This window comes from Stenella coeruleoalba, assembly GCF_951394435.1.
Source record: "Stenella coeruleoalba genome assembly, chromosome: 18".
NCBI lineage: Eukaryota > Metazoa > Chordata > Mammalia > Artiodactyla > Delphinidae > Stenella > Stenella coeruleoalba.
Window position 1 is genome coordinate 43,674,496 of NC_137164.1, and position 24,157 is coordinate 43,698,652.

General features: G+C 45.8%; 1 pseudogene across 1 annotated transcript; it reads right to left on the minus strand.

The window, feature by feature from the left end:
* Nucleotides 1-1,894: 1,894 nt before the first annotated feature.
* On the minus strand, nt 1,895-17,567 carry LOC307176607 (centrosomal protein of 78 kDa-like; annotated as a pseudogene). The gene is made up of 8 exons: nt 17,504-17,567; nt 15,560-16,098; nt 10,565-10,784; nt 7,120-7,292; nt 6,957-7,028; nt 5,789-5,892; nt 3,639-3,811; nt 1,895-2,149 (listed from the first exon to the last, which is right to left on the minus strand). The product of its transcript is annotated as a centrosomal protein of 78 kDa-like (transcript).
* Nucleotides 17,568-24,157: the final 6,590 nt, after the last annotated feature.

Sequence of the window (24,157 nt, forward strand, 5' to 3'; positions counted from 1 at the left end):
GTTAAGAGTTCTCTTTTTCTGTCTAGCAGCTTTGGATGGTTCCTTCACGATGGAGAAGTTATCCACTGGTACTGAGACAGAAATGATAAATATGCCATTTAAGTTTCAGGTAATTTAGGAGGGTTTGATCTTCATTGGGAATTAAGATACTTTAAATTAATAAAAGGTTTTCAATCTGCATTTCTGGGAACCTAAATTAAAGCATCACACAACATTTTCAAAAACAGAAAAGCCATTTCATTTGACTGAAAACTTAGTTTTAAGATGGCAGAAAGTACCTTGATAATTTTCTTTTAAGAAAGAAAGAAAAACAAGCCATTAAAGAGAAATTCTTCCGAGAGAACTGAAACGTGTGATATACCTCTGACTTGGCACTCCTTCCATCTGGAGAACTTTTTTGATAACTGCTTTCATCACACAATGATCTAAAGTAAAATAAATTGAAGTTAGAGTAATTAGTTCCCAATGAGTGGCTATTTCCATTTAAAACCAAAAGCCAACTAATTATTGCTTTTCCCATAAATTTAAATATGAAATCTACATTATGTAATTATACACTTATCTCCCCCTTTGTGTATTCTAATTTCTTCCTCAGAAACCTAAGATGCCATCTTGCAGACTGCCTCCAGTGGCTACTATTTTGGCAGCAGCAAAGGTCAACTTTAAACATTTTGCATCTAAAGTGGCTTTGGATACCTTTGGATAGAAAGTACAGTCTGAGCACTGTCCAGACACTTAGATACCTAAAGGGCATCTAAGATAACAAACCAAAGTCCTGATATTCCCTCAAAAGCTGCTCCTCCCATCAGCTCCCCTTTTCTAAGTGATACCACCCAGTTGCACACATAATCATCAACGACTTGTCTCCTTGTTACTATTCCCTTCATACCCCACATCTAATCTATCGGCAAGCCTTGTTAGCTACACCCTCAAAACACAACCTGAATTCAACCACTTTTCACTTGCTCCAAACTTCCAGCCTAAACTAAGCCATAGACATCTCTTTTTTGGACCACTGTGATAGTCTCCTAACTGCTCTCCCTGTTTCTCTTCTTTATCCTCCCAAGTCCATCCTCTATACCAGGTTCCCTTATTCAGATACTATTTGGATCATGCCATTTACAAGTTCAAAACCCTCTACTCATTTAGAATAATCCAAATCTTTACTCTGGCCTTCAAGACTTTACAAGATCAGACCCCTGGCTAGCTCCTTGACCTCATGTCATACCACATCTTCTGCACTCAGTCCTCTGACCATGTTGGTCTCCTTGCTTTTCCTTAAATACTCCACCCACCTACCTGCCTGCATACTCATTGCCTCCTTGCTTTTCCTTAAATACTCCACCCACCTATATGCCTGCATACTCATGGGCTCCTTGTCCTGGAATGTGCTTACCCCAGATCTTCCATGGCTTGCTCCTCTCTTCATTCAGGTCTCCTTTCAAATGCCACTTCTCCAGTGAAGCTGTCCCCTAACAAACCTGTCCAATGGAGTCCTACCTGCCCCTGCTCACTCTCTTTACATTAAGATATTTTTGCACCTCCTACTATCTAAAATTATATTACTTATCTGTTTACTCATTTCTATCTAAACTCCTTCCCTAGAATGTAAGCTCCATGAGGGCAAGACTTTTGTGTGTCTGGTTCACTGCTTTATCCCTAGTGCTTAAACACATATCTGGCACACAATAGGTATTAAAATAATTACTTGTGAAACTGACAAATGAATAAAGTACTCCTTGCAAGAATTCAGAGGTCGCACAAGAAGGAAACAATGCTCTTGGTGGAAGCAGGCTTAGTATCTAGGTTCACCTCTTTCTGAGTAGTGTCGAGAACAATTTACAAGTATAACTCACTTTAATTGGTAAATTATCTGCTAAAAACATAAGGGACGTACAACATTAGAAAAGTGCCGTTATTTGTTTTTTTGGGGGTTTTTTGGGGGGGTACGCGGGCCTCTCACTGTTGTGGCCTCTCCCGTTGCGGAGCAACAGGCTCCGGACGCGCAGGCTCAGCGGCCATGGCTCACAGCACAGCTGCTCCGCGGCATGTGGGATCTTCCCGGACCGGGGCACGAACCCGTGTCCCCTGCATCGGCAGGCGGACTCTCAACCACTGCGCCACCAGGGAAGCCCAAAAGTACCGTTTTCTAGGATACAAATAATGACAGAGAATAGAGAATACATACTAAGAACCTTTCATCAAAGTATGACGGTCAAGAACTCTCGCGGTAAAACGTCAGACAAAAACCAGAACAAATGATCATGACTTCTAGTAGTTCTGGGGCTGAACAACCTACTCATTCAAACAAAAGGAATCATCACAAAAGCACAGGTATTAAAAACTATTACATGAAAGGAAACTATCATGAGTCATTTATTTAAGTGTTGTGTGGACCAGCACATTAAAATAACTGGAGTCTTTCAACACCCCGTGACATACAAAAATAGCAAGTCAGACATATGGATCTGACAGGATATGATACAACCCTTACAAACTGTCACTACAGAAGAATGGACACACGGTGTCATTAACCAACTAGCCAAATGAATACAAGCAGCCAGTAAACCTCACCAGTAATTCGAATGAATACAAAATAAAACAAAATGTGGTTATTGTCCTATCAGATTAAGCCACGATTCTGTAAGAAAAGTCTTCAAAATGTCTATACCCTTTTGATGCAACAACTCTCTTTCTAAGAATTTAACCAAAAGAAATAGTCAGAGATATAGGTAAGGATATATATCAGAGTACTTTTTGTAACTGAAAAACTGGACATACCTTTTATAGAAGATTGGATAAGCTATGTGTACTGTGGCATATTCATATAACGGAACACTGAACAGTCACAAAACATGATGCAGTAGATGCAAATTGACTGACTTGCTAAGATGGTCATACTATTAACTGAAAAAAGGTATAAAATTTGGAGTAATCCCACTTGCATAAAAAAGGGAGAGGTACTCATTTTTGTAGTCTTTCAGTTTTTTAAAAGTGCTACCAGCCAGTGTTTGTGAGAGGCAGGCTTCACATCCACTCTTGGGGTGGACTACAAATTGGCATAGCCTTTCTGGGTGGTGATTTGGCAATGTGTATCAACAGTGTTAAAAATATGTCACACTTAGTCATTCCACGTGTACTACCTTATTCTACACAAGTAAGCCCGATGGACACAGAGGCGTATATACAACGTATTCACATTGCTTGTGACAGGGAAAAGCAAACTGTCTAAATATAATTGCAAAGAATTGATTAAACTATGGGACATCAATATGATGGAGTATTACATGATACCTTAAGTGAAAAAAGCAGGATATGAAATAGCAAGTATACTACAATTCTATTTTAGTAATCCCTAAGTGTATAAATATATTTATATATATATAAAAAAAGGCCTGAAAATATATACACCAAAATGAACAGTGCTTATGTCTGGGTATTAAGCTTATAGGTAATTGTTCTCTTGTTACTGTGTATTTTCTGTAAAGAATACATGCGACTCTTAGAGAAAGTTTAAAAGCAACATAAAAGCTATCAGAAAAATGAGGCTCTGAAAAAAATCCTATCACAACAGTATCATGCCAAAAGCTAAGCATATATTATATTAAAAACTCAATATCTTCAATTTTAGAATTTACCTCCAAGCCATAAATCCTCACTAAGAGATTCTGCAAAAGCACGAACCCAGGTCACCAATGAGCTTGTTGCAGTTCAGAGTGATGCGCCTCCAACCAGGCATACAGTCAAGATCAGGTCTCCTGGAACGAAGCCTCTCTGCCCAGGTTTCTTCATGCCTTCTGATAGTCTGATACTTCAAAGATTTAATGGGACAAAATTAAGATGCTTCAATAAGGAAACAGGGTGTGCCTACTGAGTATGGCTCATTATGTCAGAGATTTACACACACACGTATCAAGCATATGTGCCAGGAGAATCAAGCTGAGAAATTAAAGAGTCAGTTCTGCTTTACGAGTCCAGTGACCCACATTCTAGTCGGTCAGTGATTAGATTTCAGCCACTGGATGACCTGTTTTTGAACAGTTATGTAAAGTTGGACAACTCAATTACAGTCTGGGAATTATTTTCCTTATCTTCTAAGTCAGGGAATTGGTTCTAAATTCTATCATTGCTGAGGCTCTAAATTGCATCATTCTGTCCTCCAAAGGTCTCCAAACACCTGACTGGGCAATCCATAAGAAAACTTTTTAATATGCATCTTATTTTTTAACAAATTATATACACAAAGTTCTATACATTTAACTTACATACATTATAAACTACACAGATAGTTTTTCATGATACAAAGCTAAATAGGTTCTAATATTTTCTTGCCCTAACTCCTAAGGCATTATTTTATTTTATTTATTTTGAAAAAATATTTAGTTATTTGTTTGTTTGGCTGTGCCGGGCCTTTAACTGCGGCCTGCCGGATCTTTTACTTATTGCATGTGGGATCTAGTTCCTTGAGCAGGGATAGAACCGACGTCCCCTGCATTGGGAGCGCAGAGTGCTAACTGCTGGACAGTCAGGGAATTCCCAGGCATTATTTTAAAAACTATATTCACAAAATGGATCTCACATGCTACCTAGGGTATGCACACAAACTTCAGAGGCCTGGACTATGCACAGCCAGTCTGATGTGCCTTGGGAAAATAATGGTTTGACATTTAACCACAAGTCTTGTCTTAAAGACTTTCAATTCTTTATATTCATAAAATAGATTCTGGTAACAGGGAACACTGACTTTAAATGAGAAAAGTCTTGTTACATTCTTGAAAAAATAAAAGACTCAAAGTGCCTTTGACACTCTAAAAGGAAAATCATTAGTGTCATTTTCCTATTAACAATAGCTTATAAGAGCTCCAAGCAGAAATAACAGCAATCACTTACACAGTGCTTAGTATGTGCCAAGCACTATTTATACAAATGAGTTCACTTAAACCTAAATGAGGCCTAGAGTTAAGTGATTTGCCCATGATCACTAGCTATGAAAAGGGAGAAAGGGAATTTGAACCCAGGCCATTTGGCTTCAGCACCCAAGTTCTTGACTGTTTTCTCCCCCAGGGGTCAGTGGACTTGCCCTGTAGAGGCTCAAAGAATTCTTCAATTTTTAAAATCTAAATTTAAACATTTCCAGCTTTGTGGGCTATACAGTTTCTGTTGCAACTACTCAACCCCACTGGTATAGGCTGAAAGTAGCCATAGCTACCATGTAAACAATGGGTGCGACTATGTTCCAAAAAAACTTTCTTTACAAAATCAGGTGGCAGGCTGGATCTGGCCCACATAGTTTACCTATCCCTGATCTGGACCAGCAAACTACTAAAAAGGCTTCATGCCAAATTATTAAATAATTTAGGCCTAAACACAGTAATTATAACCACTGTAAACTTGTTAAGGCATTAGTTGAAAAATTGTATTTACAAGTTGCTGATGTAGTAATTTTTATTAGTTTATAAACTACAGCAGCTAATAGACACTTGATTCATTTAAATCTTGAAGACTATAATGGCATAGTTTCTGCACAGCATCACAATCAGTGTTTTCAGTAACTAAAAATACATAAAAGTATTATTATGTATTGTATATTAAATCTCTTATTTCTAAAATTAACTGGACTACCTTAACTAAATGGTAGAATCCCAAACTGACAACTGGTCATATTCTTTCAACAAAATGAAAGATGCACTCACAGGTATCAAAAGACAAAAATTAACTGCCATCTGTGTCAACATATTAATGTGCTTCAATCACATATGTTTTCAGGAAAGTTTAAACATAAAATCACCTTTAAGATCTTGGCCACGTAATCTGCTCCCTGCCATGTCAGATTACAGCCCGTGAAGTTTACTGTCTTAAGAGTGATAGAGTTCTTTATATCTTGACAAAAAACTACAAGGAAAAAAAAAAAAACTACACACACAATAAGATGAAGAGCCTATACATTTGTCAATCTTGACTTATTTGCTTTTCTTGAGTCAATTGGAGGTTTACAGCCACATTTTTAAAATCATTAACAACAATCTTCCCAAACAGGTAATTGATGAACTGATGTGTTCTAAAACTTGTCAGTAACAAAGTCTTATTCCAGTTTACAGCAACACTTTAATTCTATTTAGGTACTAAAACTGAATACAGTGAATACTGCAAACTTTATTGCCAACCACTCAGTAAAGTACGACATACTTTTGAGACAGAGGAAAAAGAAGAGAAACCTAAAAAGCATAAGACTCTTCCGATTTTCAGTTCCAATGATACATGCCAATCTTGATGATCAATCAGCGACTTAAATGTCAACTATAAACCCAGTATTTTATTAGCTGCTATGCAGTATACTAGAGCAATAGAAGAGAGAGAACCTGAAACCCTCTGTTCCCTCAAACTGAAAGGCAGGCTTCCTGACCCCTCCAGACCACTACTGGACATAGGGCACGCACGCTAATGTTTCAGGACCCCAATGAAGAGTCACCTGTTTTGTGATTACTTCCATGACACACCCTCACCACCGCTGAATTTGCTGCTCCTACAGGATGTTACATATATTTCCTATTTGAACACATACCACAGTGCATTATAATTATGACTGCATATAGACGTTCTAACAATTTAAAGAGAATGATGACTTTTTTGCTCTTTACGTCTTGCTATTTCCCTTCCCATACTATTTCTTGAAGAGAAACCATAAAAATATAAACACACACAAAAAACAGAAAATATAGAAAACGCGTGGTTTGTGGCTTAACACAAACTTAAGTAAGATTAATTCTGACAGTATCCAGCATGACAAACTTCCATGGTACAAATGAGAATGGACCAAGGTTTGAGCAGGTACAGGAGACAATCCACGCATGAACACCACCAAGAAAAGGTAGACGGGAAAAGGTAGACAGACATGGTGTGTAGGAAATCACGAGACCAGTCCGATGGGAAGAGACTTAAACAAGACTAAAACTCACTTTCTAAACCTCCATCTCCAACTGGACAATTCACAAGACACAGGTGCACCAAAGTGGCCAAATATTCAATCCCTTTAATGGGGAGGAACAGTTTAAAATTTTATTGGTTTAGTTTGCCCCAAAAGCAACTATCAAAGGTTGGCAGGACACAATGAAGGCTTACCTTTGTTAACACAGTTAAGTCTCTCTCTCTCAGAACTAGCCCACTTAGTTCCAGGTTCCTTAGCGCACCCGACGCACTTACACAGCATTTATGAGCTCTACAAAACTGGAAGGTCACATCTTTATTTCTTATCGCAGGAACACGACTTCTGTAAACTTCATTTCTGTCACAACCTAAAGCAAAATATTATAAAATGAGTGATTTAAACCATACATTTTATCATCATTAAAAAGCACCTAAGTGAAAAGAAAAAAAGCATCTGCTCTGTGCTAAGGATTAGAAACGACTCCTGCCCTTAAAGCCTTCATTCAGGAGGAAGATGGATAATCTCAAAATTTCAATCACATGAGATAAATAAACATAACCTTTATGCACAGAGGTGCCTATGGAGGCAAAAAGTTATATCTAAGTGACGGCTTCATGATAACCCTGAAGTAGAATCTAGAAAGATGAGGCTATGCAGTGTTGGAGTAAGAGGTGCATTAACGGCAGAGGGAACATCTGTGAAAAGACACTCAAGCCTGACTCCTGCCGGGCACTGTAAATACTGCAGGTGGCGATGACTAAAGACCAGGGGTCCAAGTGTGAGGAGAGACACAAAGGAAAATAGAGATGCTGGCCGAAGCAAGCCTGGGAGAGAGCGTGACTTGAGTCCCACAGGTGATGAAGCCTGGGACTACCACTGGCTGAGTAAGGGTGCCTCCGCTGATTAGAATAAGGCGACCCGCTGCTGAAGGACCAATTAGATAAAGGGAGTGACCACAAAAAGCTCCCCTTCCTCAGGGCCAAAGAGCCCCAGGACGGGGCTTCCCTGGTGGCGCAGTGGTTGAGAGTCCGCCTGCCGATGCAGGGGACACGGGTTCGTGCCCCGGTCCGGGAAGATCCCACATGATGCGGAGCGGCTAGGCCCGTGAGCCATGGCCGCTGAGCCTGCGTGTCCGGTGAGGCTTGGCCCAGCACAGTTCAGACTACACGCCTCTGGGCAGGGCAAACGCTGGGCGGCTAGTATGCACTAACTCTGTGTGGGCAAGCCATTAGCAGCATTATGTGAAGCATAGCTTTTTATGTTACAAGATCACTCAACACGAGTAGGCAGATGAACTTAGAGGAACTGAGCCCAGGAGCCGCAAAACCACCCAGGAGTTTCTGCCATAGTCTGGGCAAAATGTAATATGGATGCAGAAGCAAATTTAAGAGGAGGCCAAAATCTACAAGCTAGCCCCACTGGATGCAAGACATAAAGGAAGTTCAGTGAAGGAACTCTGAAGAGAATGGGCTCAACAATAAATTTTTCTTACATTCAATGTAAAATATGTGGCAAAATTAAGTACAGTGGCCTTTAAGTTCCCTTCCAGCTCTAATTTCTTTTGATTTCTAACTTATTACTCTGCTTAAGTAAAGTCCCTTCAGAGGTACAGAACAGTTCTTACACCTGAATGGGATGCAAAGAATAATCTGACTTCTGTTCACCAGGGGATGAATTGAACCATCCTTGCAGGAGAGATAACAGATGGTGTGAACCCCAGATCCTAGAAAAGGGCCAGGCACACGAGAAGTATTCAGCTTTTCGAAAACAAATGAATAATCATTTCCTTTCCTAGATCTTCACACCCTTCCTCTGCTGGCTACTTTCTCTCAGCTTATAAACATCCTCAAATATACCCACTTAAAAATCTCTCAGACCTATGATTCTTTGGATATTCTTGTGGATAACCTAAATCTCTCCCATGCCTTCAAACACCTGTCCTTCCAAAAAGCCCAGATCTGTATCTTGGGCCCAGACCTGGCCCCTCTACCAGGCCCCTCTAAAGCACTGAAGATGAAGTAAGATCCTCTCCCCACCCCCAATCCCTTCCTACTGTGCTCTGTATCTCACAAAAAGATGCAGCTGTAAACTGTCACCCACGCTTGCTGCCCTCCCTTTTCTAACTGGTCACCAGGCCTCACCCATTCTCTCTCAGATTTGAAAAATCCAGTCCCACCTTTTATAACTTAAGTGGGACCCTTTGATTACAATTCACGCTGCACCCAATCAACTGCCTTCCACATGGAGGTCCCAGTGAGCCTCTAAACCAGAAGTCCATCTCACTGTTCTTTGGTGTTTCCCACAGCCTTCAGGATAAACATCCAAACTTCTGACATGACAAACAAGGCCCCTTTCTGTGGGGCCCCACTAGCTTTCCAGTATCAACTCTCATTGCTTTCCCAAACCCTGAGTTCCAGTCCTGTACCTGAGTTTTGCCATATTTTTTTATATTTCTCAAACTTTGACACACACTGCTCCCTCCTGCCACCCCAGGAGCTTCTACATAACCTTAGAAAGGATGGCACCTCCTCCAAGAAGCCTACCCTGAACTTTCCCTTCCAAGATTCTGTGCTCTGCAAAGGGGAAAGATGGCGGGGAGGGATACATTAGGAGTTTCGGATTAACATATACACACGACTATATATAAAATAGATAATCAACAAGGACCTACTGCATAGCACAGGGAACTCTACTCTGTATCCTGTAACAACCTGTACGGGAAAAGAATCTGAAAAGGAATGGATATATGTATAAGTGAATCACTTTTCTGTACACCTGAAACTAACACAATATTGTAAATCAACTATGCTCCAATATAAAATAATAATTAAATTAAATAAAACAAGATTCTGTGCTCTGTAGCACCAGAACTCACTTCTTCCAGAGCACTGACTACTGTGCTTGTGTTTACTTGCCGCCCAGTAGAAGGGGAGAGTACTTAGGGGAGAATCATCCTCTCCAGCATCCCTTCGTTCTGACAACTCATTTAAGTGCCAGGATACTTTACACACATAACCTGCTTAACTAATTCTAAGAACCCACAGAAAGAGTGGTTTTTAATGTCATTTTACACGTGTGGGGATTGTAGTGCAAAAGAAACCTGCCCAGGCCACAGAGAGCATAAACTCTGGAATTCAAACCCTAAGCTGCCTTCACACCGGTGCTCTTTCCACTATAGGATAGGACTATCGAAAAAAATTTTTTTTTTTCCTGAGCCCTGTTTTAATGAAAAGGAAATGAAGCTGGGATATATCAATTTCCTAATCGCTTTGGCGTGTAGCAGGCAAAGTCATTCAACAGACCAGGTAACATCTGTGGAACAATGAACGATGCTCCAAACTGTGCTAAGTGTTCTACATTGTAGAGTGTACAAGCATTAACAGAGTGTAACCTTTTAACAGCCATACAGAGTGAGTCCAGTTAAGCCCATGCTACAGATGAGAACACTGAGACCTAGAAGCCTTAAGGCACTCGGCCGGGGTCACCGAGCCGGCAGGAGTCCTAGGCCGCACGCCCCGTCTAGTGCACGCACACCCGGGCACTGGGCACCGGTTCTAGTGCCCACCCTCCACCTTGTACCATCTAAAACTCCGCTTCGCAGCGCCCACATGAGGGCCCCTGGAAGCGTAAAGTACAAACCCGTCTCGCCAAGCCATGGCTGGAAGAAGCTCTGGATACAGATCGGGGGCAGAGAGTGCTCAGGGGCGGCACCCAGTCTACCCCGCGCAGGCGGTGGGCGTTGCAGTCCAGCAGGCCCTCCCGCAGGGAGTCGCCCACGGCGGGCAGAGGCACCGAATCCTGCAATGCGCACAGGTCCTCACAGAGCCAGAAGAAAGTCGGCCGCGCTGTCGTGGCGCAGCTTCACTCAGTGATGATGGGCCGAGCGCGGCCTCGGGGACACTGGCTGCAGACACGATGCCCACACACGCCTGGAAGCCCCGGCTGGCCTCCCGGCCCCTCGGGCGGCCATCGCAGTCCAGGGAGTGGTAATAAGGATCAAAGTGGTAAAGGTCCTGCATTCTTCTTCTTGCATTATTTCAAAACCTGCATCGCTGGCGTCAGGCAGTCTGGTAACTGGGTCCGGCGGACCGGTAATTGGGTTCATTTGCCTCTGCGTTATCTGCCTGCCATCTGCTTCCTGAAATGCAAACAGCTACACAGGGTGATTTGCTACAAGACAGTGCAGGGAGCTTAAGCACAAGATGCAGGATGTAATTTACATTGACAGCTAGGGAGTGATAGGAACAGGATGTAATTTAGTTTTGTGAAACACACATCTAGTTACAGACACTACAGATTAGTAACAGTTTAAATAAAACTAGGATCGATTAACCCTTTCAGGCCAGTTTATGTGTCTTCTCTAGCCTGTTCACTGTCCCCTTTACTTTCCTTATTTTCAGGAGAGGAAAAACTTGATTTCTATTTTTGCTGCAACACTATTATGCTTAGTGAAATAAGTCAAACAGAGAAAGACAAATACGGTATGTTATCACTCGCATGTGGAATCTAAAAAATAAACAATAAATGTAACAGAAAGGAAATGAACGCACAGATGTAGACATCAAAGCAGTGATTACCAGTGGGTAGAGGGAAGGGGGGAGGGGCAAGATAGGGGTAGGGGAGGGGATGAAGAGGCACAAACTACTATGCATAAAATAAATAAGCTATAAGGGTAGCCAATGTTTTATAATAACTTTAAATGGAGTATAATCTATAAAAATAGTGAATCACTGTGTTCTAATATATTGTTATTACAATATAATACTGTAAATCAACTATACTTCAATTTAAAAAATGATCACCACAGTATGTCTAGTTAACATCCATTACCATACATGGTAGAAATCTTTTTTTCTTGTGATGAGGACTTTTAAGATCTACTCTCTTAGCAAATTTTAAAAATGCAATACGGTATTATTAACTATAGTCACATCCCCAGGACTTATTTATTTTATCACCTGCAGTTTGTACATATTGACCACCTTTACCCATTTCACCCACCCTCCACCCCCTGCCTCTATGAGCTTTTTTTAAAATTCCATATAAAGTGAGATCATACAGGATTTTTCTTTCTCTGCCTGACATATTTTACCTAGCATAACACCCTCACGGTCCATTCATGCTGTTACAAATGGCAGGATTTGCTTCTTTCTCATGGCTGAATTTTATATATATATATATATATATACATATATATATATATATATATATATATAATTTGGCATATATATATGCCAAATGTCCTTTATCCATCGATGAACACAGGGGTTTCCAAGTGTTGGCTACTGTAAATAATGCTGCAATGAATATGGGGGTACAGATTTCATTTTGAATTAAGAGTTTCTGTTTCCTTCATACAAATACCAAGTAGTAGAATTGCTGGATCGTATGATAGTTCTATTTTTAATTTTTTGAGGACCTCCATACTGTTTTCCATACTGGCTGCAACAATTTACATTCCTACCAACAGTGTCCGAGGCTTCCCTTTTCTCCACACCCTTGCCAACACTTGTTAGTTCCTGTCCTTTTTTTTTTTTACATCTTTATTGGAGTATAATTGCTTTACAATGGTGTGTTAGTTTCTGCTTTATAACAAAGTGAATCAGTTATACATATACATATGTTCCCATATCTCTTCCTTCTTGAGTCTCCCACCCTCCCACCCTCCCTATCCCACCCCTCTAGGTGGTCACAAAGCACGGAGCTGATCTCCCTGTGCTATGCGGCTGCACGAATTTGCGTGTCATCCTTGTGCAGGGGCCATGCTAATCTTCTCTGTGTCATTCCAATTTTAGTATATGTGCTGCCAAAGCGAGCACGTTCCCGTCTTTTTGATATTAGCCATTCCAACAGGAATGAGGTGACACCTCTTTGTGGTTTGATTTCTCTGCTGATTAGTGATTTTAGGTGCCTTTTTAACTATCTGCTGGCCATCTCTGTATCTTCTTTGTAAAAATGTCTATTCAGATCCTCTGCCCATTTTTTAGTTGGATATTTTTTCTATTTTTTTTGTATGAGTTCTTCATATAATTTGAATACTAACCCCTTATAGGATATATGATTTGAAAAATTTTCTCCCATTCGGTAGGTTGCCTTTTCATTTTGTTGTTGGTTTCCTTTGTTGTGCTTTTTAGTTGGATGTAGCCCCACTTTATTTTTGCTTTTGTTGCCTTTACTTGGATCAACGTCTTTGCATAAGTTCTGGAAACAACTCTTTCATAGTTTCCATGGATCGTTTTTAGGGGAGAGGGTGAGTTGAGATGAACTACTAGTGAAAGGAGGGTCAATGGGTCAAACTATAGCTTCTGTTACTGTAGGTGGCCTCAAGGCCACAACTGATAGTCATTGTCTCCCTCCTGTGCTATCCATTCTCAATTCCCCTCATCCTTGGATAATATCTCTGCTAAAATGGATGGCTTACTTCGTGCGGTGACCCTCACGCTCGTCCCCGAGTGAGTGTTCTGAGCCCTGGTCATCATTTCTTTCTCAAACCATGGCTGCTGTACTTGACCATTTACTGTGTACTTGACCATTTACTGTCAAAATTGGGAAAGGCAGTACCAAGAAATACCCCACAGACTTGTTTTTAATCAATCATTTTCCAATTAAAAAATTTTTCCCCCAGACATTTTTATCACCCCAAAAGGAAACTCTGTACCCATTGAGAAGATACTACTTCGCTCTCTCTATCAGGCCCTGGAGACCACCAATCTGCTTTCTTTCTCTATGGATTTACTTATTCTGGATATTTCAGATAAATGGAATCATACAGTGTATGACCTTTGTGTCTGGCATCTTCAACTTAGCATGATGTTCGTGAGAGTCACCCACACTGTAGTATGTATTAGTATTGCCTTCCTTAAAAAAATGTTTTTGGCCGTGTAACTGATATTTAATGGCTCCATTCCTTTTTATGACTGAATTACTATTCCACTGTATGTACATACCACAATTTGTTTATTCATTCATCCAATGATGGACATTTGGGTTATTTCCATGATTTTTCTATTGTGAATAGTGCTGCTATAAACGTGTGTACGTAGATTTGAGTGTTTGTTTTCAATGATTTAGGAGTGGAATTGCTGAGTCATACGGTAATTCTATGTTTATCCCAAAAAACACACCCCAAGAAGCTTCCTGAAAGTCTGTCCTTGTCTCAGAAGCAGCTTTTCAGGAAACATGACATGCAACAGTATGGACAGTGTCCCATGAGAGCTTATTTGTGATGCCTGGGGGTCTGGAGTTGGAAAGGGCTTCCCTTAGGAAGTGGCAGCTAAACTGAGGGCAAATTCAATGTTTTTTCCTTCCTTCCTTCCTTCCTTCCTTCCTTCCTTCCTTCCTTCCTTCCTTCCTTCCTTCCTTCCTTCCTTCTTCCCTCCTTCCTTTCTTCCCTCCGTTTTTCCTTCAGAGGGATGACATAGATGTTTTACACAGTATATCCTTTTAAAACTTTTGCATTTGAACCCTGAACTTATTCATAAGACAAATGAATGATTATTTTAAGCAGGGTATTAGGGCTCAAATTACTAATATCATAGAACCATTACAGTGACAACTTGGATTGGAAATTTATTAGGAAAAAATATGGAAGCTTTTTTTAATAACAATTTTGATAAAAAAGTTGACAAATCAGTGTATAGAGAGAATATTGGTTATTTGGGAAATTGTATCATAAAATGGATGGGCTCCACAAATTCTTTGATGTACTTGAAGAAAAGAGTGCTAAGTCAGTTTGGGCTGCTGTCACAAAGTACCATAAAAGGGGCGGGGTGGGGGCCTGTAAACAACAAAAATGTATTTCTCAGTCCTGGAGGCTGGAAGTCTGAGATCTAGGTGCTGGGATCATCGCCTTCTGGTGAGGACTATCTTCCGGGTTGCAGACTGTCCACTTCTCATTGTGTCCTCACAGGGCAGAGAGCAGAGAGAAAAAGCCAGCTCTCTCATAACTCTCACAAGGGTAAGAATCTCATCATGAGGGCTCCATCCCGATGAGCTCATAAAATCCCAAAAGACCCACCTTCTAATACCATCACATTGGAGGTAGGGTGTCAACATGTGAATGCTGGGGGGACCCAAATATTCAGTCTATAACAAGTACTAACGGGGAAATGAGAGCTTCTCTTGAGGATGTTAAGGGCTGCTACAAAGATCAACGGTACATGTGTTTCCAGAGAGAACGACAATATAGAATAAGTTCTATAAGGCGTTCACAGAATAGATTCATCTTTCTTCCCGAAAACAGCCCTTGGTAACCAGGGACCCATTCCTGGAAATTCACTCTTGCTCAAGGAAATCCATCCTCTCATTAAAAAAAAATCTTACGAAGCTACATGAATGACACAAAGGACTTTTCCCAGCTCTAAGATTCTGTGTGTAAAACCTGTTAGTCTAAATTTATTTCCAAAAGATAGACCCTCCGCGGCGTCTGCTCCTGCGGGAAAGGTGGGACCCCCGCTTGTGTCCTGGCCCCCAGGTGTGGCTTCCTCAAGTTTGGGGTGAAGCCCCCAGCCCCCTTGGGCTCTGCAGCGGGGCGGTGGGCTCGGGGGAAGGAGCACGGTCTCCTGGGTTTCTCAGCAGGAGATGCCGGGGCTGCCGCGCAGAAACCCAGCGGCCCTGGGTGGGGCGCAGACTCGCCAGGCCTGGATGTCCCTGGCGCACGGCTGCTGAGAACAGGGTCCGTGATGAAGCTCTGCCTGGCAAACGGGGACTGTGGGCGGCTCCATCCTCCCCTTCCGTCGGCACAGGCCCATCGCAGCCCTCCCTTCCAACAGGCAAAGACTGTGACTTGCGGCCGGACAGCTCCACACCCTCACGCCCCGGTGCTCGCCCCACGCCGGGAATAGGCACAAGCCCTGGGCCGGCCTCTCCGGACGGCTCGAGCGGGACGGCTTCTTCGGCGTGCCCGTCACCCACTCCGAGCCCAGGGGCCGGCAGGGAGGTCTGAGGGCCGCTCGGGCCGGGCGGGGCGGAGGCACGGGCTTCGCGGCTGGGCCGGCCCTCCTCGCCGCCTCCTGCCTCTGCGCCCTGGCCCGGGGTGGGCTTCCCGTGGCACCGTCTCCTTCCCACCCCCGTCGCGCCTCTTGCCCCCCGGCCGCGGGATCCACCCGTAGCAGCACCGAGTCGTGAGGGTGCGGGAGAGGTCCCGCCCTCGGGGCTTCCCCGACACCTAGCCCCTGAGGAGGGTCAGACCGGCACCGCGCACGAAGCGGCCGTGGCGGGAGGGAGACCAGGGGGGAGGGGGTCGGTGGGGAGGTTGACTCGCAGTCACTTCCGAAGGGACGCTGAGCCCCCAGGGCTGGGGGCTGACCGGCCTCAGCACTCCCACGAGGGGGTGGTCAGGAAGGAGGGACCCTGTCCCTGGGGCTCAGGGCGTTCCCGGGTCAGGCGGAGTCGCCAAGTGTGTCGGGTGCCGTGGACAGCTGAGGCACATTTTGCCCAAAGGTAAGTTCCAGCGCATCGCAGAGAGCAGACGAAGTACACACACGGTGGTGAAAACTCCCTGTTGCTAAGGGTTGAAACGAACCAATAATTCCTCCCGTTTCTCAGGGTGTTCCGTTTGGCTGTTAATGAAATGTATTTCCAAGGAATGCAGGCATGTGGCTAAAAAGGCCAGCAGTGCCTGCGGGGGTCACAGCGATACCCTCCCATCTCGCCCCTCTGGGCCATCCTGTGCTCTGGGAACAGAGCTCTCACCCAGAAGTGAAACATAGTAGCTTCCACATCCGGATTCTAAGATTTTCTAAAGCCTTTTAAAGGCCCCCTTCTCTGAGTGGTGCTTGACCTGCTGGTGTTTGGGGCGGGAGGGTGGACTGGGTGGAGGGTCTGAGCGCCACCCCGGGGGCCCAGTGCCCATGGCCGAGGGGAGGCTAGCGCTGACTCCAGCCATGCCGAGCCAGACGTCGCCCTCCTTCCCGACAACCCAGCAAAGCCTGTCGCTCGCATTCCTGGCTGTGCTGCTTACACTTGCCCTTTGAGAAGGCCAGCCTGGCAGAGCTCTGTTCCTGCCCTCTGGGCTGCTGGTAACTGAGTACCTAGCCTGGGTGCTGGAGGGGAAGAGCCATAGATGGTGGAGGCCCAGTCCCCACCCAGGGTGCTGCCCCTCTGCTGAGCTGAAACTTCTAATCAATGTCTTAATAAAACCAAAAGGGACGTGATATTGTTCTACCACCTGTGCCCGACCAATGTTAGCCCAATGTTAGTCATATGGGGCAGTGCTGTTTAATGGTAAAGCTTCCACTATCAGATCCCCAATCCCTTCTCCTACCCCCTCCTATGGGGGTTCATTGGGTACATCTGTATTTCATAGAACCTGAAACTCTGATTTTACAAAGGAGCTGGAGGTCTGGGGAAAGAACTCGTCTGTTCTCAGTTAAGAATGCAACTTTACACCTGGACGATACTAGAGCACTTTAGCACCTCATGTGTTTGAAAGAGATCTTCACAAAGACCTCATGGGCAGGAGACGCAGGCAGGAGAGGGGACAGACTGAAGCTCTGTGACTGACTGATCAAGTAGAAGAGGTCCAGCTGACTTCCAGGCCTACCGCTGATTTACTATCACCAGAGCCACGTAACACACCTTCCACATAGAGAACCAGCAGAAAAATGAGTTTGAAGAGGATTTTAGCTAAATTCAAGGTCATTTTGATCATTAGTAAAAGTCATTCTGTTCCTACACGCTGCCCACACCCTGATCCCCCTTCCTAGAACCAAATGGGTTCTGAGATTAAAGTGGAAGTGACAAACCTGGGGGTGACCAGGCTTTACTTTATCATCTCTTTCTTCTTCTTCCACGTGTGTTCCTGGTGTTACTCTTCCTGGTTCTTCTGCAGGGAGCGGTCCAGCAACCCTGTCAAGCAAAATCACACACCCTAAGGATGACTATCACAGACTCCTCCCGTGGAGGCAGTTTTCAAAAGGTCTTCCTTCTTACCTACACACCTCCCCACCCCCCAAAAAAATCAATCTTCATCTCAGGAGCCCTAAAAGGCACATATTACCTCAAGATTTAATATTTAATACAACCTTTAGATGTAGTTCTGGTAACTGCCAGTTGCCCCAATTCACTCTTTGCAAGAGAATTCTACCTGAATCACAAGGTTAATAACCTGACTGCAAACCCAGCATCCTTAAGCTATCTATGGTCACCCTGGCAACTCACTATAAAGTTCTTCTTTTTAAAAGACTTCAGAAAAGTAATTTCAGTCATCACGATTACATATTGCACAGAAAAAAAAGCTTTATTATTCTTACCGTTCTCCGGATGTAACTCTACGTCTCTTTTCCTCCTATGTGGAGAGAAGGGAAAAAGAGAAAAACAATATTTCAAAAGAAGATCAAAACCAAAAGCAAAGGGCTTCCCTGGTGGCGCAGTGGTTGAGAGTCCACCTGCCGATGCAGGGGACGCGGGTTTGTGCCCCAGTCCGGGAAGGTCCCACATGCCACAGAACGGCTAGGCCCGTGAGCCATGGCCGCTGAGCCTGTGTGTCTGGAGCCTGTGCTCCACAACGGGAGAAGCCACAACAGTGAGAGGCCCGCGTACCACAAAAAAAAAAAAAAAAAGCATGAGTCAAAGTATTAAATAAATACATTTGACGTGGTTAAAAACAGGGGTTGGGGTAATCTCGGTTTGGGGGAGATCTGGGCAACCTTCAGTCTGGTGTTGATGTCCCACCACCCTCAAAACAAAGAGAGGCCCAGGAGCTGTCCCGGCACACGTCTGTGCACTACAGGTCATCTAGTGATGCTACGTAAAGTCAAAGATCCACCTCATGTCAGGAATTTGTTAACACTAGAAAAAAACCAAAGGAGTAATTTGGGATTCACATCAGGAAGTGATGATTACAACCTAAACTGGACACCAGCTCTTCTCTGATGAATACCTTAGTACACTACTTCCCTAAGTTCACAACACTTGCCATCTCCAGGATATCTGTATTTATGTATTTAAGAGGGATAAAAATATTGTCGTGATGAAACCGATCTATGTCTTGTCTGAGGTGGAGGTTACAAGAATGCATGCGTGCATACACGTGACCATACATGCACAGTGAATAAAGTCTGTAGATTATGCCGATGTCCATTTTCTGGTTTTGCTATTACAGTCATGTGCGATGTCACCATTGGAGAAATTTGGGTAAACTACACAGAACCCCTCTGTACTATATTATATGGAATTAATCTGTATGTGTATATATAAAATTCTGCCTCCAGACTGCCTTTGGACTTGAGCTACAACATCAACTCTTCCTTGAGTCTGCCTCTCTTGGCCTGTCCTGCATATTTCAGACTCGCCAGCCTGAAGTCGTGTGACTCAGCTGCTTAAATTAATCTCATATACACAGACATCACTGGGTCTGTTTCTCTGGAGAACCCTACGATAGATTTTATACTAATATACTACAGTAATATATACATACATATAATCTGAAACAATACAGAAGAAACTGATACATGCTTGCCTCTCGCAGGAAGGACAGGACGGAGAGGGGGGAGCACCACCCCTATGTACCAAACAGCCTTTTGTGCTGCTGCCAGCCCGGCCGCCCCAGGTCCAAGCAGATATAATGGCGTGTGGCCCAGGCAGTGGCTACACAGCTAAGGATTTTAAGGCACAATGCAGCGAGATGCCAGGGCCACGGTCACACACGTGAAACATTCTAAAGCCAAGAGCAGTCGCAGGATTCTGCGCATGGGCCCCCAAGGGCACTCTGGAGGCCGTCGCAGACCCTCAGGTCCCACGTGAGGAGACAGCCCACTAGAACACAGCAGGCGGCCCTCCTCCCAGATCTCACCCGGGTCAGCCTCCCGGGCACCCAGCCTCCTCTGCACAGCACGGGGCAGGCTCACAGAGGGAAAAGCAGCCCAAACCCAAAGGTCACACCAAACCCCACAGGAGAAGAGTAAACCAAGGTGATGAGGGGAGAGGGGAGGGGTCCCTCTGGAAGCTGGCCACTCAGGATTTCCAGCCTCTTCCACAGGAAGCCAGCTCACGAAGCACCAAGGCCTGTCCTGGGTCACACTTAGAGGACTTAACCCCTGACCCCACAGCCCCGATTCCCAAGCCTCCTCGATGCTGACGATGCTGACGCGGATTGGCACGGAGGAATGGGGGACTGCACGGCTGGGGGCTGCTGGGCACTCAGGACTGGCCCACCCCGAGGCCCCACGCCAGCAGGCGCCACACTCACCGGATGGTCTCCATGATTTCGTGAGCGGCATCGTGGAGTTTGTCCTGAAAGACAACAGGACAGGGTTCAGAGCCGTCCCTCCCCGCTCCGGTGATGGGGGCGACCAGAGGAGGCAGGTGCTGCAGCCCTCGGGACTCCCCGACCCGCGGGACCTACCAGAGAGCTCCACCCACAGCGCTGGGGCCATGTCCTGCCACGTGGGACACGCTGGCTCCGGGAGCGCCTGTTCCTGCAGCGCCCTGCCGCCCAGCGGGCTGCGGGGAAGGGACCGGGAAGGACTCTAAGCCCCCGACCCGCCTGCCCCAGGACTTCCCCCAGGCGCTCCTGCAGCCTGGAAGCCACAGGCCTGCCTCTGAGTCCCTGAACTGCCGCAGGCCTCGGTCTCCATCTGTAAAATGGGGAAACACCACTCGTGCAACCACCGGGAACGGGCGAGCAGCGGTCCTCCCTCCCGGCCACGGCGACGCTCTCCTGGCCTCACTGCACCCGAGGGCTGGCCTCGCCACTTTCCCCGAGGAGCACGTCAGGGGTCGCTCTGGCTTTTTGCCGGGGTCTTGGCGGCCAGCTAACCCAAGACCTCGCAGAAACCAAGTGAGGACGATGCATCGTGTGGACGGTCTGTAACTCTAGACTGCACCTCCGCCCCGCCGGTGAAGGTTCCTATCGCGGTGAGGAGGGGCCTCGAAGAGGATGCACAGCGAGAGGAGGGCCCGCGAAGAGCACGGGCTGAAGCCGGAGGTGAGATGGTCAGGCCCAGAGCTGCCAGCCCTGCCCCGGGACAGCGACTGCCTCTCTCAGACCAGGCCACCATTTCCACGCTTCACAGTGGAGGACGGCAACGCGGGCAGAGCCCCTACGGGCCAGGGCATGGATGCCCGGAAGGTCCCAGGACAGGGCCCCCCACGGTGCAGCGGTCCTAACAGGTCAAACAACTCTGGAAACACCCTTTGTGTCCTAAGCCTCATCTTTGCAACAGCAGCCCTACTGAGCTATAATTCACACAGAATGGGCCCCCGCTTCAAGTATACAGTTCAGTGGGTTTTAATACATTCAGAGCTGGGCAACCACCCCCTCTATCTAGTTCCAGAACATCCCATCACCCCATTAGTAGACGTGCCCCAATCCCCTCCCCGGCCCCTGCCCACACTAATCCACTCTCTGTTTCTGTGGACTTGCCAGTTCTGGACGTTTGTAAATAGAATTACGGTATGTGACCTTTTGCCCAGAATCTTATTTTTTAAGGCAAAGGAAAAAAACAATCTTCTATCGTTCTTAATAATATCCTCCAACTTACCAAGGACGGAGCAGTAAATATCCATTGAACTCATATTACTTAGACAAGGCCGGGGGCGGGAGATGGAGCATGTGCGGTCCAGCACAGGACAGCCCTGCAGACCAGTGGTTCCCGACACGGGGGAACCGACCCGCAGCTTCAGCACCACTGCTGACCCAGAAACCCTGGGGAAGAACCACTGATGGGAACAATCGGCCCCAAGACCTCCTGGCAAACGACAGAAAACAGTGAGGACAGCTGGGTTTGGAAAACAGTCTGGCAGCTCCTCAAAAGTTAAACAGTTAGCAAATGACCCAGCAATTCCTCTCCTGGGTGTCTGCCCAAGAGAAATGAGAATATTCGTCCACACAAAACCCTGAACATTGGGCTTCCTTGGTGGCGCAGTGATTATGAATCTGCCTACCAGTGCAGGGAACACAGGTTCGAGCCCTGGTCCGGGAAGATCCCACATGCCACGGAGCAACGAAGCCCATGTGCCACAACTACAGAGCCCATGTGCTGCAACTACTGAAGCCCACGTGCCTAGAGCCTGTGCTCCGCAACATCACTGCAACGAGAAGTCCGCGCACTGCAACAAAGACTAGAGCCCACTCGCCACAACTAGAGAAAGCCCGCACATAACAATGAAGACCCAACGCAGCCAAAAAAATACCACACCAAAAACCCGAACATTAATGTTCACAGAGGCGTGATTCACAACCGCCAAAATGTGGAAACCACCCAAATGTCCATCAACAGATGAACGAATAAACAAATGTGTCCCTCCACACACTGAAATATTATCCATCCACGAAAAAGAGTGAAGCAATGACACTCGCTACAACATGGATGGACCCTGAGAACACAATGCTCAGTGAGAGGAGCCAAGACGGAAGACACACAGGGTGTGTGATTCCATTGATGGGAAACGTCCAGAACAGGCAAGTGCACAGAGACAGAGAGTGGGTTCCTGGTTGTCAGGGGCTGGGGAGGGGGATGGGAGGGATGCTAATGGGGATGGGGTTTCCTCTCGGGGTGATGGAATGTTCTAAAATTGGTAGTAGTGACGAGTGCACTCAATGAATACACTACAAAGCAGGGAACAGCACGCTTTAGGTGGATGAGGTGAAGAGTGTGGGAATTACACCTCAAAATAGCTATCAACAACAACAACAGCAACAGGGACTTCCCTGGCGGTCCAGTGGTTAGGACTCTGTGCTTTCACTGCCGAGGGCCCAGGTTCAATCCCTGGTTGGGGAACTAAGATCCCACAAGCTGCACGGTGCGGCAAAAAACAAACAAAAAACTACAACACAATCTATAGGAGGAAATGCGAGGCATTGTTAAAAGCACCTCCACCTCAGTAGGAAAATACTGAGCATCTAAGACACTCATGTGGCCGACGGACTCTGTTCCTGGTCCACAACATTCAGTGAGTCCAGACAGACAGTCCTGGCAGCCCTGAATTCCCTAGGCTCCTGTACCCACTGAAAGCAGAGAAGATGCCACGCTTCCCGCAGGGTCTGCTCAGAGACAAACGCACACAGCACAGTGTACAAGATGCTGAGGTAGCCACAGGATGAGGAGGGGGGTCTAGAACTTTCCACCAACGCTCTCCCGCATCACACTCCTCCTGAGGGGAGCCGGGCCCCGTGCACTGAGGAGCCTCAGCAGCCCTGCGGGGCCCACGTGCAGAGGAGCCACAGGAGGGGCCTCCTGGAAGCCAGGCATCCCGCCCGGTCCGGCCTTCGGATGGGGAAGCCCCGGCTGAAGCCCCTACTGCAGCCTCCTGAGAGACCCTCGGCCGGAATCCCCTGGCCCGCCTGCTCTGAATCCCTGCCCTCAGAAACCACGGGAGGTCATCAGTGTGCGTCGTCTCAAGCTGCTAAATTCATGTCTGTGTTTAGGCCGATACACTACCCTGCGGGCACGGCCCGTAAGAACAAGTCTTAGAGCCACGGGAGGACGTGACAGTACCCAGGAGAGTCTCATTTTGGTCACCACTGTGGAGTTACAAAACAGCGTGTGCTCTCTGAAAGGACCCCGTGAGCACATGCGTGTGCCTGAGCATGAGCCCCGTGGCAGCCCCGTGCCGGCTGGTTCTGCGCTCCCTCCCTCAGCCCCCTCAGGAGGCTGGACGTGCCCCAGAGACTCTCCTCCTGCAGGGGCAGCAGGGGCCCTCACGGCACGCGGGCCGCAGCCCTGGCTGAGCCACCGCGTCTCAGGCCGCATCACACAGACCTGGGAAGACAGGGGCCTGTCTTTTGTGCCAGTATGGTGCTGGCACAAAAACAAAAATATGGATCAATGGAACAGGATAGAAAGCCCAGAGATAAACCCACACATATATGGTCAACTTATCTTTGACAAAGGAGGCAAGAATATACAATGGAAAAAAGACAGCCTCTTCAATAAGTGGTGCTAGGAAAACTGGACAACTACATGTAAAAGAATGAAATTAGAACACTTCCTAACACCATACTCAAAATCGATTAAAGACCTAAATGTAAGGCCAGGCACTATAAAACTCTTAGAGGAAAACATAGGCAGAACACTCTATGACGTAAATCACAGCAAGATCCTTTTTGACCCACCTCCTAGAAAAGTGGAAATAAAAACAAAAATAAACAAATGGGACCTAATGAAACTTCAAAGCTTTTGCACAGCAAAGGAAACCATAAACAAGACGAAAAGACACCCCTCAGAATGAGAGAAAATATTTGCCAACAAAGCAACTGACAAAGGATCAATCTCCAAAATATACAAGCAG